Here is a 14,575-nt window from a genome sequence, read left to right as displayed (position 1 = left end):
AGGCTCCCCTCCCTGCATGTACATCCATCCGGCTTCTCTCACCATTCGGCTTCTCTCAAGAAGGAACCTGGTGGCTGAGAGCCGTGGGTCTTCGTCCCCGCTCTGGTATTGCTCTCATGTGGCCACATAACCTTGAATGTCTGACCTTCAATTTCTCCATGTGTACAGTGGTGAAGATGATCCCCACTTTGCTAGACTGTTGTGAGGATTGTCTAAAAGAAAATAAGTGCTATGGCGGCATGTTTGTTGAGCTAGGAGGACTTGGAAAAAAATTAGCTTCTGCACCGGCTGTGCTGGAGCCAGGCAGGACGCTCCAGTGTGGCCGTTTTTCCTGGTTTGTGTCCCAGGAACCTGCCAACCCTCATTGTCCCGGATTTTCCCGTTGACTCCAAATGCCGTCTTTTTAAAATCAAGCCTCTTTATTTTTGTTATTATCCCGTCAACATACTGCCCTCTGATTTGCCCCCATTAATGACTCGCGCCCTTTCCAAGGTCCCAGCACCCCGTATTTATGTTCTCTTTCAACTGTCCTTAAAAAGGTTCCATTTGTCACCTCCGCCCCGCTCAGCGGCGCCCGGACTCTGGGGCCAGGCCCCGGCGGGCTCCCGGGTTCCTCCGATCGCTTCCCGGACAATCCCGGCCGCAGGGCCGGCCCAGCGGGTGTCGCACGGGAGGAACGTTTGCATGGCTCACGCCCCGTGCTGGTCTTCCCCGTGTGCTTTATGGGAACGCGTTCGTGCCCGCGCCCCACGAGGCAGCGCCGTCTTCCCGCCCCGCACGCCGCGCCCGCGGGGCCCGCTGCCCGCAGCCTCTTCCCGACGCCCCCGGCCGTGCGCCCACCGGCCCGCCGCGTGCTGTGCGGGGCTTCCGCTCCTGCACACGAATGCTTCTGCGAGCTTTCTCGGAAGCAGCTGGGGGCGGGGAATCCGCGGAGGAATGGCGCTTTGTAAATCAAAAAATAATAACAACAGCGCGTACGGTGAGCACCGGCGGCTGGAAACGGGACGGCATCCGCTCGGGGCGGGGCGGCGCGGCCAGCGAATGGCAACACTGCCCCCTGGTGGCCGGTGCGGCCGGGCCCGAGAGAGCGCAGGCCGGGTGCGAGCCGGGGTTCTTCACCGTGCAGCCTCTCCGTTCACCCCCTTGAAACCGTAACCGAGCAAGGACGAGAATTCCCCGGGAAGCCTTAAGGCCAGGAAGAAGCACTGGAGAAAAATCCGAATCTCATTTTTTTTAGAATATGGATTTATTTATTGTCCCCAGATAGCAAGCTGAATTTCTGAATAGTTCAGAGCTCGCAAAAGAAGCCAAGACCTTTCAGGGCATTTTATAATGTTGCTTTTTATAAACAAAATATTTAAACCATTACTATCACAGTTACTGGGGGATTACTGTTGAGCGGAAATTCTTGTGAAACTCCCAAAAGAAAGGGTCGTTTGTGCTTCTTTGGCCTTAAGTAAAAATGTCCTGTTTAGTGTGTACACGTCTTCATATTTAATTATTCAGACTGTGCACTTTGTATATAAACTCAGCACTTAGGTTCTCTGTGAGCCAGAAACCTGGCTTCTGTGCTCATCCATAGACCCAGTGAGAGCACAGAAGCCCAGCCTGGTGGAGCCTGTGTCTACCAGGGCATTTCACTAACGCTTCAACCACTCACTGTAAATATCTCCCGTCGAGGCTGAGGAAAAGTTGTAGCATACTTGGAAATTGGGGTGGAGTACTGTCGTCCAAAAAGGCGTATTTCTTTTGGTGTTTTCCACACCCGGCTGTGTCACTGTGAAGCCTCAGCTCTCCCAGTCTCCCCATTAACTGGAGGAATCCTGGTGTTTCCTGTCCTGCCACATCATGTGTGGGAAAGATTCTGGTTTGTTTTTCTTTTTTTTTTTTTGAGACAGAGTTTTGCTCTTGTTACCCAGGCTGGAGTGCAATGGCACGACCTTGGCTCACTGCAACCTCTGCCTCCCGGGTTCAAGTGATTCTCCTGCCTCAGCCTCTGGAGTAGGGAGCTGGGATTACAGGCACCCGCCACCATGCCTTGTTATTTTTTTGCATTTTTTAGTAGAGACCGGGTCTCACCATGTTGGCCAGGCTGGTCTCAAAATCCTGACCTCAGCTGATCCACCCGCCTCGACCTCCCAAAGTGCAGAAATATTCTTAAGATGGATTTTTGGGAAGTACTTCGAGCAACTTTATGAAAGCTACCTTCAGTAACACAGAAAACTCTATATGCCCATACTTAGATATGGAGCTCCCAGGGAGGAAGTGCTCTGAACATTACAGGTCAAATCTGCCCCCAAATAAGTTGATAGAACTTCAAGGAAGCATGAAAGTGGCCTTGTGCATTTTATTTTATGGAACATAAGTGCCTAATAAATGAATGTGTGGGTCTGAAGAAAGTGATATTTTCTAATGAAGTTATAAGTGTCACAGTCCAGAAAAGTAGAACCCAAACACAAAAAGGAGTGTGCAAGGCCCACACCGCGCTGCACAGACTCTTCCCACCTGGTGAATGCTCAGCAAGGGGCCAGGCCACAGGGAGGGAGAGAAAGGTTGCCGGCATGAACACCAGGTGACCCCGTGAAGTGAAGTGTGTGTTCTGAGAGCAGGAGTCCCCCAAGTGAAGTGGGCGATGGCCTCCACCACCTTAAGAACTCGTCTTCCACTGTTTTTAAAGCTGCCTTCTGTTTTGTTTTAGTTCTGGTAAGATACACCTAACATAAAATTGACCCTCTTAACCATTTTTAAGTGTGCACTTCAATGGCATTAAGTACACTCACATTGCTATGCAACCATCACCACCATCCATCTCCAGGACTTTTTCCTCTTCCCAGATGGAAACTCTGGCCCCAGTACACACTAACTCCCCATCTTCTCTCCCCCAGCCCCTGGAAACCCCCATTCCAGTTGCTGTCTTTGTGAATTTGACCACTGGGAACCTCACACAACATTTATCCTTTTTATCTCAGGATTACTACATTGAGCATGATGTCCCCCAGGCTCATCCATGTTGTAGCGTGTGCCAGGGTTTCCCTCCCTGTTAAGGTGAGTCACGTTTCATCATACGTACCCATCACATCTGCTTATCGGTTCATCTGTCCGCGGATCCTTACCTGTTCATCTGTCCGCGGATCCTTATCCGTTCATCTGTCTGTGGATCCTTATCCATTCATCTGTCCGCGGATCCTTATCCATTCATCTGTCCGTGGATCCTTATCCATTCATCTGTCCGTGGATCCTTATCCGTTCATCTGTCTGTGGATCCTTATCCGTTCATCTGTCTGTGGATCCTTATCCGTTCATCTGTCCGCGGATCCTTATCCATTCATCTGTCCGTGGATCCGTGGACACTTGGGATGTTTCCACCTTCTGCCTAATGTGAATAACACTTCTGTGAACATGGGTGTACAAATAACTCCTTGAGACCCTGCTTTCACTTCCTTTGGAGATATACCCAGAAGAGGGATTGCTGGATAATGTGGTGATTCTGTTTAATTTTTGGAGGAGCCACTCTACAGATTTCCGCGCGGCCGCACAGCTTTACCTTCCCACCCACAGGTCCGAAGGGTTCCACTTTCTCCACATCCTCGCCAACGCCAATCCTTGCCAACGCTGGGTTTTTGACAGTGACCATCCTGATGAGTATGAGGTGGTAGAGCTGCCTGCTTTTTGATTAATGTGACGATCACACCCTCTGCCTGGGAATTTTACAGAATGGTGATGACTTTTTGTGGCATCTCAGGAAAGAAAATAACTTCAGGGACGTCCTTAGTCAGAATCTACTCAGTATAAGCTCACATGAGACCTCGCCTCCCCAGGGAGTCACAACCGCTAATATACTTCTTCCTTCTGCTCTGCCCCCCACAAACCGCCCTGCCAGTCCTCACCACCTAAAGGGAGATTGGGAGCTGGTAGAGGAAAGACACCCTAAATCCCTGAGGTCAGGCAAAGCCCTGGGGTGGCGCCGTGGGATCCCTGCCTCAGGCCTGCCTAGACAGTATGTGAATGAGTATCCCAGAGATTTTCCCCGCTATGACCTTGAGGGCCAGCCTGCCTGTGTGGCCGTGAGCTGCTTTCTTCCCAGAGGAACTTACTCGTGGCAGCAGGACTCCACAGCCTCAGGGGCAGCCTGGGTATGTGTGTGTTCCTATGCCATGGTTGTATGTCCATAGGTGTGTGTGTTTCTGTGTGTGTGTGTGTGTGTGTGTGTGTGTGCGGGGGGTGGGGGAGTGTTTGGCAGGACCAATGTGTCTTGTATACTCAAGGACGGATTCTTTCAAGTCAACCTTCTTTCTGGTGCTCTGCTCCCTGCATTTCCACTCGTGCTGTGTGGCCGGTTAACATGTGTTTATCGTGCGCTTCCCCTATTAAAATTTCTTTAGGCCAGCCGGGCGCGGTGGCTCATGCCTGTAATCCCAGCACTTTGGGAGGTTGAGGCGGGCAGATCACAAGGTCAGGAGATTGAGACCATCCTGGCCAATATGGTGAAACCCCGTCTCTACTAAAAATACAAAAATTAGCTGGCGTGGTCGTGCATGCCTGTAATCCCAGCTACTCAGGAGGCTGAGGCACGAGAATCACTTGAACCCAGGAGGCAGAGCTTGCAGTGAGCCAAGATCACGCCACTGCACCCCAGCCTGGCGACAGAGTGAGACTCTGTCTCAAAAAAAAAAATTTTTTTTCCCTTAGGCTGTGGCGAAGTGGGGAGCTGTCCTGGTTGGGTGAAGGTCCAAATCACCTCCCCATCCCAAGGGTCACTTCTCTAGAGAGAATACGACACACGCAAGAACCGAAACCTCACAGGGGCTGCTTGTCCACCTTCAAGAAAGGTTCAGACAGATGTCCAAGGTGGTGGATGGAACTCCTGTTCCCCTTTTCCTCTACTTGCAAAATCTAGCCACGCCGTGGCCCGACAATGGAGAAGAAGCCAAGAACCCGGCAAGGATCTCTTTTCCTCCAACCGTGGCCTTTCTGGCTAAGCTGCTGGTTGGGCACATTCCCAGCTCCACATGGCGGCAGCCTTGCTGCATCCTGCCTGGGCTCAGGCCTCTACACTGCCCTCGCTGCTTTTCTGTCTTCCGTGTTCCTGCTGGGCCTTGATTTTTCTTGGTCTGGCTCAGGGTCTTCAACCAGCCACATTTCCCCGTTCATCTGGGATCCTTTGTTTCCTTCTCCAAACCTCTCTCTGCGTGGTTGGGCAAGTGGGAGGATCCTGGAGCTCTGGGTTTCCATACCTGTCACCCCCTGTCACGGAAATTCCCTTGGTCTCCAGGGCTCAAGCAGACGGCAGCATAACTCCTATAGGATGAGCGGTAGCCAAGCGTGGCTGGCCTTTGCCTTCCAAGAAAGGTGGTGTTTCCTGGCATCTACAGGGCCTTCACCCCTCTTGAGGGATATCCAGCCCCTCTGCTCCCAGGCGGGACTGCCTCCCAGCACTGAATCTTCTGACCGCCACGGGTTTCACTGAGCCAAGTGGACGGAGGGTCGGCCTGCTTCAGCTGAGGGTGTGTGTGCCGTCGCCAGCATAGGGGTGGGAGTGGCTGGCATGTCACAGAAACGTCTTGGGTCTTTCTTGTGGCAGGCATCCCTGAGGGTGGCTTGGACCCCAGTGTGGCCCTCTTGGGGTTCCCAGGTTTGCTGGGCCTTTCCTTCACTTTTTTGGTGAGGGGGCCTTCCGTCTTGGAATGGCTCCATTCCAAGAGTCCTTGGAGACACACACTCACTCCACCTGCTCGCCAGCCTGGTGCTCGCATCACAGCGCCCGCCACCGTTGCCTGCAGGTTAGTTCCTGAGGCTGGGCGGAGCAGTAGCCCTCCGTGGCAGTGCCTTGGTGTCGTGTTGCTCTGGCCTGTTTTTTCCAGGGTGTCGCCAGGGAGGTCCCGGGATCTTAGGAGCCACAGAGGGCCGATCAGGATGAACAAACGTCAGTCGGAGCCCCAGTGATGCACTGCGGGATCCCTGTCTCAGTCCTGCCTAGATGATGTGCAGGTGAGTCTCCCCTGAGATTGTCCCACTGTGACTTTGAGGGCTGGCCTGCCTGTATGACCGTGGGCTGCTCTCTTCCCAGAGGGGCTTCCTGGCAGCCTCAGAAGCCTTCCGCAGCTTCAGGGGCAGCCTGGGTATGTGTGTGTTTTTGTGCCACGGTTGTATGTCCGTCTGTGTGTGTGTGTCTGTGTGTGTGTGTGTTTGTGTGGGTTTGTGTGTTTGTCATGTCAGGTAGGACCAATGTGGAGTGTATACGTGAGGGCAGATTCCTTAACGTCAACCTTCTTCCTGGTGCACGGCTTTCTGCGTTTCTGCTCCTGCTGTGTGGACGGTTGGCATTCGTTGATCGTGCACTTCCTGTTTGGGTTTGTTTAGGCCTCGGCAAAGTGCGGAGCTGCCTCGGCCTGCAGAGGTCCAAATCACCTCCTCATTTAGAGGGACTATGTCTCTAGAGAGAAGAAGACATGCCAAAAACGAAAACCTCACAGGAGCTTTTTGTCCACTTGCAAGCGAAGTACAGACGTGTTTGAGACGGTGGATGGACTTTTTTTTTTTTCCTTTTCTCTCTTTCCAAAATCCGGACACACCATGGCCCAGTGACGGAGAAGAAGTTGAGGACCTGGCAAGGATCTTCTTTCTTAGGAGTCGTGGAGGGCTGACCAGTCTCAATAAAGCACCGGGGAGCCCACGTGACCCAGCATCTGGGTGGCAGCTTGTGGACAATCTGCAGCTCATCTGGATCACACAGCTCAGCTGAACTCACAGCTGGAGGCCCAGCACTGCCCAGGGGCTGGCGGCCATCCTGTTTGGGTGGGGCTCTGCAGGATGGGGAACCACACGACGGTCTCCCTGGGAGCCTGGGAAAAGGGAGGGTCCACAGATTACAAGGGGACAAGAGCCTGTTGGACAAAAATGACCGAGTGGGAAGCTGCCTAGCTCTGACCAGGTCTGGGAACGCATTGGGATTGGAAGTCATCTAAATATAGCCTGTTTATAGTCTGTGATCTGACTTTCTCAGGCACTGTTTGTATGAGAGCTGGTAACTACAGCACAGTTTTTCTAAACTGGTCATTTTCTACACTAACTTTTTATTTGCATTTGAAATGATTTTTATTATTGGCACCAGAGAATTAAAACCTCAGACTATGGCTGTGGCTGAAAGCTACGCACAGCTTTCCATAACATCTTAATTTATCAGCCTGTTTGGGTGTTTGAACATTTAAAGCAAGCAGGATAAAAGAATCTGAAGGGATTGCTTCTTTTCACATCTCATCATTCATCCGACTTTGTGTTTAACTGTTCAGTTCAGTTCACTGAATGTCTGTATTAATGCTTCACTCATCCACAGAGGTGTAAATATGAATGACAGTGTGTGCCCATTCAAAGGCACAGTGGGAAGAAGATAATCCCATAGTCTTGGGACCATAGGGCCACCAAATACCTGCACCACAAAGGAGTAAAGAGACTTAGTAGTCTCTTTAGCCATCGCTGCAGCCATTCCCCAGGTTTCAGGAATCAACGTCTTCATTTGCTTTCATTCTTTCTCTTACTCAGTGGTCCCCTCAACCACGGCCATGGCTATCTCTGAGAATCCCCTGGGCAGATTTTCAAAGTTTCATGCCCAGCCATGCCCAGGATGCACCCCAGACCAGTCATCAGGTCCCGACCCGTGGGGTGGCTCTGCGAAAGCTCCCTGGTGGATTCTCAAGTTGTACTGGGTGGAGACTGCCGCCTAGCAGGCCATAGCACAGGGAACTCCAGAGCTAATCTAACCCTGCAGATAGGGAACAAAAGCAACAAAACATTTTAAAATAAAATAACGGAGCAAAGATTCTTTGACTCTGGGCAGTGACTAGTGGATTTCTGAGAGAGTCGTGATATTTCAGGCAGTTTTAAAGTAAAACAAAGCACAGAATATAACCACAAAGACCTGAAAACCAAAACCGAGAGGAGAGTCTTCTGAAGCCCTTTCCGGCCATCTGGTTTCCTCCTCAAGACTCAGTGCTTATGAACTTTCCTCCTCCATCCTCATTAAATACTGCTTTCCATGTATGGATGTAGTTAATTCACCCCAAAGAGCAAATGACCACTGAGAACCAAAGTGATATGTTTTCTGGAGTGTTCACACTTGACCCCTTCTCCCCACACTCATTAATACACATGCACACACCACACACATGCACAAACACACAGCTGTGGACCCATGTGCACACACATGCACACACATGCATGCACTCATACCCACATGGGCACATACACACATCCACATGTACACCATGCACATGCACACATTCATGCACTCACATGGACAGGCACACACACACTCACATGAGCACAAACATGACTAGGGCAGCAGGCTGCTCTCCTAATCACCGTGGTGTAAATCGCCATTTTCAAGTCTTAGAAGGTTAGTTTCCTTTTTGCCTTTTTAAAACCATCTGCTCTTCCCCTAAGATTAGCTGTATCCCACGGCTCCTCTCCTATACTTCTCCTAAAAACAAGTCTATAAAGACTTTTTTATTTTAGAGAATTTGAAAAAAAAAAAAACCAGGGTAATAGACAAGGTGGTAGGAGTGACAAGTGCGGGAGATAACAGAGAGTCAAAAAAGATGGAAATTTCTTCCTAATTGACTTTTCTAGGAGATTAGAAACATTTACCTACCTCTGGCTCCAGTGTGTTTCCTAGTGGCTGGCTGGGAAGCCCAGTAGCTTCAGGTCTTTGATTTCATTCCTGCAGGTAGAACTCACTCCTCACCCCACTCCGTTCTCTCCCATTCACTCATCCCTACGTCCTGCAGGATATGTGTGTCATGAAGGCTCCCTTTTCAACATCTCTGCTTGCAATGTTAGGCATTTACTCCCAGCGGGCTTACAGTTTCTAGTTAAAGGATCAACTCTATCAGGGCAGAAAGCATTTTGGCCATGAACCAAGAGGGGAGGGAGGATTGAGTGACCTGGACCTTTTCCACGTGCTCCCAGGACAAGGGAGGACAAATGGGAAGCTTCCTTTCTATAAATGCTACATGGGCCAAGATAGCGGAGGGGAATACGTCACAGCAAAGTAACTCTCAACACTTACTAATTAAGCACGTGGCAGTGCCGTTTATTAAGTCTGGTAGAAATGGTTTGAGGGTCCACAGTTTAAAAGAAAAAAAAAAGTAGTAATATTGAATAGTTCTATTTATGTCAAACTATGACAACATATTAATGTCAAAATGTACAGCCAGTCTGTCACCATTTGAGGTTACTAACATGTCTGCAAGGCCCTTTAAGAACAGTTGTTCCCAGCAGTGGAGAACATGTGGCCCAGTGGAGAACACTGGTCTAGGAAGCTTCAGCCCCAGTTCTGCCAAAAGGAATGCAAGGCAATTGTGCAGCCACTCTGTGCCTCAGATCTTATCTGCAAACTGAGGGGAATAACATCGGCCTTAGGATTGGTGCATCCCTAAAGAATATTTCAGGGCTGGGCACGGTGGCTCATGCCTGTAATCTCAGCACTTTGGGAGGCTGAGGCCAGCGGATGGCTTGAGCCAAGGAGTTCAAGACCAGTCTGGGCAACATGAAAAGACCTCATCTCTACAAAAAAAAAAATACACAAATTAGCCAGGTGTGGTGGTGCATGCCTCTAAACCCAGCTGCTAGGGAGGCTGAGGTGAGCAGATTGGTTGGTCTCAAGTCAAGGCTGCAGGGAGCCAGGATCATGCCACAGTACTCCATCCTGGGTGACAGAGCAAGACCCTGTCTCAAAAAAAAAAAAAAAAAAAAAAAAAAAGAATATTTCAGGATATCGCTTAACAACAATGTCAGCTGAAGAGTAATTGCCTGAAAAGGTACCCAACATTAAACCACATTGAGATAGCACTAAACTCCTACTAGAATGGTTAAAGTTAAAAAAAATTTGAGTATATCACGTGTTAATGAGGAGGAGGAACCATAGGAACTCTTCTATACTACTGGGAAACTGGCGCAACCACTTTGGAAAACTGTGTGGCCATAGGTAGTTAACCATGACCCAGAAATCCACATCCAGATATTTACCCAAGAGAAATGACTGCTAAGTTTATGCAAAGACTCAAATGCCAATGTTCATGGCAGCATTATTCAAATAAGCAAGAACTGGAAAGAACTCAGGTGCCCATCAGCTGCTAAATAAATAAAGTCTGGGATATCTATACAGTGAAACTACTGAGCAGTAGAAAGGAACACAGCTTTGACACAAGCCACAGATGAATGGAGCGTAAAACCACTCTGCTCAGTGAAGGAGTCAAACACACAGCATTACATATCGCTTCATTCCATTTACATGAAAGTCTAGAAAAGGCAAAGCTATAGCGGCATAAAGGTCCTTAACAGTTGCCAGGGGCTGGGGCCAGGAGAGGGGATCGGCTACAAAGGGACTCAAGGAAATTTCTAGGGTGATAAAAATGTTCCAGATCTTGGTTGTGGTGATGGCTGCTCTATAAAATAACCAAATCTCACCACACCAGGCACTACAGTGTGTGTTAACTGTACCATGTGTGTATTTTAAATGCCTGAGTTTTATTATATGTAAATAATGCCTCAATAAAGCCAGAAAAACATTTAAATGAATTCTCCCCCAGGCAACATCCATTTTAATCCTATCATTATGGTGTTATCTTTGGGGAAGACCATATTTGCTGACTTCCACTCATGGCTGGTGTTACCTACTTCTGGGGCACTTGATTGAATTTAAGGATCACCTTGGCACGGCTCTACCACTTCTGTGCTTTCTAATGGGATGACTGTGTCTTCCACTGGCCAGAGGAGCAACAGTGGTGTGATAGCCTTCTGTTTCCGGCAGAAGAACCAGCAGCTGCCGGAGGGAAGCTGCCCTTTGGGGCAGTGCTCGAGGAAGAGAGGCTGGTGTCAGAGAGGTGCTAGACACCCTTTACTGTTCTCAGAGAGTTCTGGCCACTGACTGGGATAGCTGGAGCCTTACAGGGAGACATGGTGGAAGCTGAGTGAAAGGGGAGGTGCTGAGTAAGAGATTCCCGAAGCACGTCTCAAATCCAATGGGACACATGCAGGGAGAAAAACTACTCAGAGGAAGCAACATTCATCCTCCCATTGCATTAAAAATAAAGACAAGACCACCATTCATTCAGATAACTGGGCCTACTGTGTAGTCAAATAACCACTGACTGACCTTCTCTTCCACTTCATTGAGGGGTGGAGAATTAGCAGAAGCAACCTGGCCAACTGGTCTTTTTGTTCACATGTACATAGGCCCAACCTCAAGGACACTGGGGTGGTGTCTGTTTTAATTTGAGTCATTTTGAAAGCGAAGCCTTCAAAATAAACACACGTGTGAATGCAGGTAGCTTCCATGGAAAGTAATTGCAGGAAAGTAATTGGGAAACAGATAGGAGAAGACCAAAAGGGAAGAAAGTCAACATGGACTATGTTATTGGGTTGGTTACTGCAGTGAGCAACCGGGCTCAGCTCTGCTGGGGGTCTTCTGAGGAACTGGAAGGAATATGCCTCATAGTCCTCTCTCCCAGGGGCAGAAAGCTGGGCAGTTCCCACTGACTTCCAGCTCCCGTTGGTTGAGGCTCCCCATTCCAGGGCTGTGTGTGCCTGGACAAAGCTACTATCTGAGGCTTAGGAGAAAGTCCTGGGGTTGAAGAGAGACACACATGTGCGGGGCCCTGAAATCAGGTTGGTGAAGTGGTGTGGCACCAGCTGCATCACCACGGTCCAAAAGAGAGTGGCTGGGGGTGGCAACCTTTCTGCTCAAAGAGATGCAAACCCAAAAGGAAGGGGCGGAATGGACAGTTCACTCTGGGAGATGCTTTGGGTGCACCTCAGCACTGCTAGGAGGAAATGGGGTGAACTTGCAGCCATGCCCAGGTCGCCATTGGCCCTCTGATTCTCTTAGGCCTTGGTGGTATGAGCCTACTCAACCCTGGAAGAAATAGAGGTATGGGATGGTTGCCATGTGCCCGTCATCCTGAGCCTCGGACCACGCCATTGCACAAACATGTAGAGGTTTATGGTTTAACTTGAATCATATCCAGTTCCCGCCAGGCAAGTTAGGGGCACACTTCCTGCCCTTCTGCCTTGCACCTGCAGTGAAGGCCCTGGATCTAAGTGGAGGACAAGGTGCATTTGAGACAATCTGATACTTCAGCCTTATTCCTGGGGTAGGTGTGCACAGTATGCCTGTGTGTAATAAGAGCTCCAGGGGTGACCAAACACTTGCCAAATGGCCTGGGGGACACTGTGCTTTTTGAATTTTTCTTCGGAGACAGGCAAGAATCAGCAGGTTTCTGCCATTTTTGAAATATCGGCTGACTATGGCCTGTCTGCTCTGTAAAGGTCATTCCAGCTGGAGCTTTGAGTAAATGTCTCTAACTCTCTGAAAAGCTCGCATCCTGGAATAAAACTCTTGCCTTCCCAAAGGAGGAGAGAAAACCCCCAACCAGCTCACAGAAGGGAAATCAGAGGCAAGAGGAGGGATCTCAGATAAGCTCTTAATAACAAAAACCTTTTATTAACAATGGTGTTTCCCCGTCTCACAAATTTCCAGGACCTGGCTGAGCACATTGGGTAACTGTGAGGCCAGCCTATCCCCAGAGTGTATTTGACACTCCATAAAAAACCTGCACTAATTTAAATAGCTCCAGAATGGCTGACAATATGGACAACATTTTAGACTGGAAGGAAAAGTAAAAAAGGAATGAAACACTTTCATTTTGAATGAACAGATTGATTTTAAAACAAACATGATAGATAAAGTCAGGCTCACAGACATGTTTACAATGAATAATTATCTGGTAGACATTGGCCTAGCCTGGGGAAAAGCTGGGATATTACATTAGCCCAAATGTGCTTCCTTGTCTTCCATTCGGAATGGTGGCCTTTCATGACAGGTGCAAGGCAGTGGCAGGTTGTGAGTGTGTGTGTGTGTGTTTAAACAATTTTCCATCTTTAAGCCAACTTTACTGGATCCCAATATTTTACCTAGGAACTCATGATTATTTAGCTTAAACTTTATTTGCATTTTCTCTGAGAGTGAAACATTGTGTGTGTACATGTGTGCATGGATGTGTGTGCATCTGTATAGTGGGTGGGTGTAGGTGTGGGTGTGTGTGTAGTGGATGAATGGGTGTAGGTGTACATGGGTATGTGTGTAGTGGATGGGTGGGCATAAGTGTGAGTGGATGTGTGTGTATAGTGGGTGGGTGGGTATATGTATGTGTGTAGTGGATGGGTAGGTGTAGGTGTGGGTGTGTGTGTAGTGGATGGGTGGGTGTAGGTGTACATGGGTATGTGTGTAGTGGATGGGTGGGCATAGGTGTGAGTGGATGTGTGTGTGTAGTGGGTGAGTGGGCATAGGTGTGAGTGGATGTGTGTGTATAGTGGGTGGGTGTATGTATGTGTGTAGTGGATGGGTAGGTGTAAGTGTGGGTGTGTGTGTAGTGGATGGGTGGGTGTAGGTGTACAAGGGTATGTGTGTAGTGAATGAGTGGGCATAGGTGTGAGTGGATGTGTGTGTATAGTGGGTGGGTGGGTGTACGTGTGAGTGTAGTGGATGGGTGGGTATAGGTGTGGGTGTGTAGTGGATCGGTGGGCGTAGGTGTGAGTGGATGTGTGTGTGTAGCAGGTGGGTGGGTGTATGTGTGTGTGTGTGTGTAGTGGGTGGGTGAGTGTAGGTACACGTGGGGGTGTGTGTGTGTAGTGGATGTGTGGGCTTAGATGTGAGACTGTGTGTGTAGTGTGTGGGTGGGTGTAGGTGTGCATGGGTGTAGGGATGTGTGAGTTTATGGAAAATAGAAAATAATAGCAGGGAGTATAGACACAAGGAGATTGTCTGATGCCATAAGGGCCACTTTGGTGCTGGCTACTTTTGTGAGCACAGCTACCATGGCTGCAGTGACATGGATCAGAGGAGCAACTTTCCAGTAACCTCTAAGCAGAGGCATTTTTCACAATAGAGAGATTTTCAAAATTTCTCAAATGACCTCTTTCACGTGGTCTCTCCTGTGCCCCATGGTTTTGATGGCATTCTCACCAGATCAGCACCCACACGCTCCAGGTATGCCTGTGAACAGACACTGGAGGAGAGTAATGGAATGGCTTTTGGGTGAGAAAGTTCTTACAGTAAATCTCAGCTTGGCCGCTTTCTCAGTGAATAAAACTAGCTGTAACACTTAGCTATAAAACATTGTTTCCTTATCTAGAAAATTGGTATTATAGCAGGACATACCATTTCGCAAAATTTGTTATAAAGTTTAAATTAAAGAGTGAGGATAAACCTCTTAGCACAGTGTCAGACACAAAATGTCTGTTCAATTAATGATGATAATGATGAACCCATGGTATACCAGATGACTTTTTACAAACATAAACGCCAATGCTTGAAAGCTTCCTTGATTTGTTTGTCTTGGGGGCCAGCCTGCCTCTTTGGGCAGCACATTAGGATTTTAGTTTAATACGGTACATGACAGCATAAAACTCAGCAACGCTACTCTGCCGTGGATTGTTTCCAAAGGAGTATGGCCATGAAGGAGTTAAGGCAGTTTTGCTTCCAAGGAGATGCCCTGGAGTGGATCCCATAGGCACTGCT

The 14,575-nt window shown here is 48.9% G+C and overlaps 1 long non-coding RNA gene across 1 annotated transcript; it reads left to right on the top strand.

Moving 5' to 3' along the window:
- Window positions 1-3,239: 3,239 nt before the first annotated feature.
- On the top strand, window positions 3,240-7,237 carry LOC114677731 (uncharacterized). Its single transcript, XR_013417081.1, has 2 exons — window positions 3,240-5,988; window positions 6,361-7,237. It is a non-coding gene; the product is annotated as an uncharacterized LOC114677731 (long non-coding RNA).
- Window positions 7,238-14,575: the final 7,338 nt, after the last annotated feature.

The sequence above is a fragment of the Macaca mulatta genome, chromosome 4, assembly GCF_049350105.2.
Source record: "Macaca mulatta isolate MMU2019108-1 chromosome 4, T2T-MMU8v2.0, whole genome shotgun sequence".
Classification (NCBI taxonomy): domain Eukaryota; kingdom Metazoa; phylum Chordata; class Mammalia; order Primates; family Cercopithecidae; genus Macaca; species Macaca mulatta.
The sequence above is the reverse complement of the archived record's forward strand: the minus strand, read 5'-3'. Positions and strand labels throughout refer to the sequence as shown.